This window comes from Harpia harpyja, chromosome 22, assembly GCF_026419915.1.
Source record: "Harpia harpyja isolate bHarHar1 chromosome 22, bHarHar1 primary haplotype, whole genome shotgun sequence".
NCBI lineage: Eukaryota > Metazoa > Chordata > Aves > Accipitriformes > Accipitridae > Harpia > Harpia harpyja.
The window spans coordinates 18,102,792-18,106,531 of record NC_068961.1 but is presented as its reverse complement, the minus strand read 5'-3'; positions in this window follow the sequence as shown (position 1 = coordinate 18,106,531).

Sequence of the window (3,740 nt, the reverse complement as noted above, 5' to 3'; positions counted from 1 at the left end):
GGGGGGGGTTTGGGGTTGAGGGGGGGCTTTGTTCCCGTCCCGGGGTTTTGCCGTTCGGGGAAAAGAGCAAAAGGCAGGATCGTCTCTTGGAGGAGCGGTGAAGGCTGTGGTGGGGGCGGGGGGGATCGTGGATGAAAAAAAAAAAAAAAAAAAAGAGGAAAATCCCTTTATAAAGGAGGAGGGTTGAGTGGGGTGAGAGGACCGTGTCCGTCAGAGCTGGGGGGGAGGCAGGGGGAAAGACGTCAGAGGGCTAGGGGACGTTGGGGGGATGTAAGGATGAGTCAAGGGAGAGCGATTGTCGTGTCATGGCAGGGGAACAGGGTTAGGAAGTAAAATCGGGGGGAGAAAACAAAAGGGAATGAGGGGGAGAAAGGACGGAATGGGATCATGGCAAACCGACAGGGAAGAGGAAGAAAAGAATAAGCTGATCAAAGCAGACGTGCTGAAAAGAGAGCTGGAGGAAGGGGAGAGAGCAGAGGTCGGGAGCGGGAAGGGGAGCTCTGCCCTCTCCGTGCCCTCCCTGGCACCCATCCTGCACCACCCTTGGGCCTAATGCTGGGCAAGCACCGAGCCAAGGCACGGCTGCGTGGGGCTGGTCAGGACCACCTTTCCCCACAGCTCCCTTCCAAACCTGATTGAACGTGCAGGGCAGCTAGTTCTCGGGGCTCTCCCTTTTTGCCATGCCTCTTCTAAACCTCACCTGCCCCACTATGGTAGTTCGGCTTTCCCGTGAAAGGACTCTTGCTCTCTGTCTCCAAATGATGCTTGACGATGAGCCTCAATGTGCTGAGAATAAGGGTACACGTGCAAAGAGGACCCACACGTGCCCTTGCCCCAGTTTTTACAAAGGGAAGATGGTGCTGAGCTGTAGCAGTCACTGCCCGCTCTTGAGAGGCAGGTAACATGGGCCATTGGCTCACGAAGGATAGAAAAGTAGAAATAAAAAGCCCACAGGAGTACAGAACTGAGATTGGTAAAAGAACTAATGTAAAGCAGAAAATAGAAAACCATCCCAGACTCAAGAGGAAAACGCGATGTGGGAAGATGTAAGAACAGAGAGGAGGACGGTGGCAAATCGGCAAAGCTCGGCCCACTGCAAGGAATGACCCAAGGGCTGGCACTTTCCTCCTGTTTGCCAACTGCCCGGCCAGCGGAGAAAATTCGGCTGCCTGCTCACCGACTGCTGAGCACATCACACCAAGTAGCATGTTAGCCCCAGCCATTTATTACGTCCATTATGTGCAATAAATTATGATTGCATGCTCATAAATTGTGTACGTAATGCTGCTTTCAAGTCCCTGGGCTCGGCTGAAGAAGCCCAAATAAAGGTGGCCAAAGAATTAAAGGTTAGAAATGTTACGATTTTTGTCAGCCAGTCCCAGGGGTTGTTGAGTGACGCAATGTTTGCTTTGGGAGACTGCAGTCAAAACTTCCTCCCAGTAAAAGGCAACAGAGACACATTTTAGACAGAGGCGAGCATCGAGGCGCCTTCTAAACAGAAATCCTGTCATAAGTAAATACAATATAAATAGTAAGTAGAAGTCAGAGACCTTGGAAACAATGTTGAGGGTGTTTCAATTAGGAATAAATAAACAAGTTCCATCAATTAAAATGTAATAGAAAATGCTTGTATGCTAAAATGGATGTTAAATGAAATTCACAGAAAGTTTTAATTACATTTTAGTCTGTTTTTTCCTTTTTTTAAAAAAAACCCATTATATTCCTTTTCATTACTATTATTACTATTACTATGTTTTATTATTATTATTGTTAGCTTTACATTTTATTTTACTTTAGTTATTAAATCATTCTTATCTCAACCTATGAGCTTTACTTTTTTCTTTTTTTTCTCCACTGGAGTGGGGGGGAGTGAGCGAGTGGCTGCGTGGTGCCTAGTTGCCAGCTGGGCTTAAACCCATGCCCTAGAAAAGGGTGAAGCTCCAGAACACCTGCAATACATGCACTTAAACCACAACACTTAGATTAAATCCCAATTTCGGTCTTCACTGAGGACTATAACAAATTCCTGTTGTCCTTAGTGGGCCTCATTAGCAGCTGTTTATGGCACTGGAGTGGGGAAACTGTTTTTTTCATGTCTAGAAAGAAATTAATTCTAAATTAATTATATTTTACTGAAATTCATTAAAATGAATCCTGAACATTTATTTTTTTTGATTTGTGTAGCCTCTTTTTACAAGTTTTGTCTCTTTGATACTCAGGAATGGTTTGCAACCTTCCACCCAACGAATCAACTGCACTGGCCAAGTTTTACCTTACACATGTATCTACTCCTGTAGTTACTTAACCACAAATAAGTGAAACCATACGTTCTCTCATAAGATGTTCATTTAAGCTATAGGTTCCTTGAGCTGATACGGCTTTGAGTTTTGAAGCTGCCTTCACCTGCATGTAGCTGGGAAAGACCGAGACAATAATTTTAGTGAGATGTGAACATTAGTTGATTTGATAATTTACTATCCCTTCTTTGCTCATCCACTATTACTATTTCAGGTAGTTTTCCGGTGCTTTCTCTTGGGAAAGGACCCTGCTACACTAGATCCCTGTGTGCGTTCTACCAGCTGCACCCCAACAGCATCCATCAACCACAGCCATACACAAAGCTCGTTTCTCATGGTATCTGAGGGTGTGCACAAATGAGGACCAGTAAATTTTATGGGTCTTGGGAAAAGATGTGCTATGATGCTAGAGATACTGATTGCAACTGCAAGGCAGATTCCGGACTAGACCTGACCACATTCCCAAGGAGAATTACTTCTGCTATCAAAATGCTTAGAACTGAGGTCATCTTTTCCAGGAAAGAGGCAGTCCATTGGCAGTTTGTGGCTTCTAAAACAATTATTCTTCATTTGAACATAATTTTCTTTTTTTAAAGAACGTAGCTTGAAAACACACTGTTCAGAAAAGAAATCTTAAAACTTAGTTTTCATATTTAAGTAAGTTGGCACAGAAGCCTGCATTTACTCACCTTGAACTTACGTGTTCAAGTTTTTCTGTCCTTGGCGGTGGTTCGTGGCTGCCCATCACCATGGGCTGCCTCTCGTAAAAGTCTGGCTCTGAACAGCGACAGTAGTAGAGTTGATAACCCCACAGTGGGGCAGTCCGAAGTTGACAGGTAGGGGGGGTCGACAGAAGATCCCTTACTGCTCTTTCATTTTAGGTTAAGTTAGATCAATCAGTATGAAGCGCTACAGAGTAATCTGATGAATATTGGTGCCTTGGCAAATAAAGTTTTGCAAATAACCCTGCATCCTCACTCCTGCCTGCTGCAAGCTTCCAAAGGCTCATCCTGCACTAGGCTATCTGGCTCTCAATTTTACCTTATAGGCTTTATGAAACACTGATGAAGGGCCAGGTTTTACTTTAATTAGCCACAGTGCAAACCTGGAACAACTCAAACTGAGTTGCTGAATGCACTTGAGATTTACTCCACTAACAGAAACTGGCCTCAAGTCCTCTTTCTTTTTTTGTGGCAATTTTTCAAATACTAAAAGGAGTGTTTATTTCAGTGACAGTCAAATCCTTTGGGTATTTTTGTGGAGAGTTTGTGCAGAGGCAGGATACCTGTCAAGGAGCAGAAGACTAAAGGTAGCAGTCCCTACTCAGATTGTTTCAGAACAGGTTTTCATCCCAAATTAGGTGGCCTAACTTGAGCTTTTACTTTTCCCATCAGTCCTTGCTCTGCAGCTATATCTGGTACCCTTTCCTCCTTAATTTCTTTA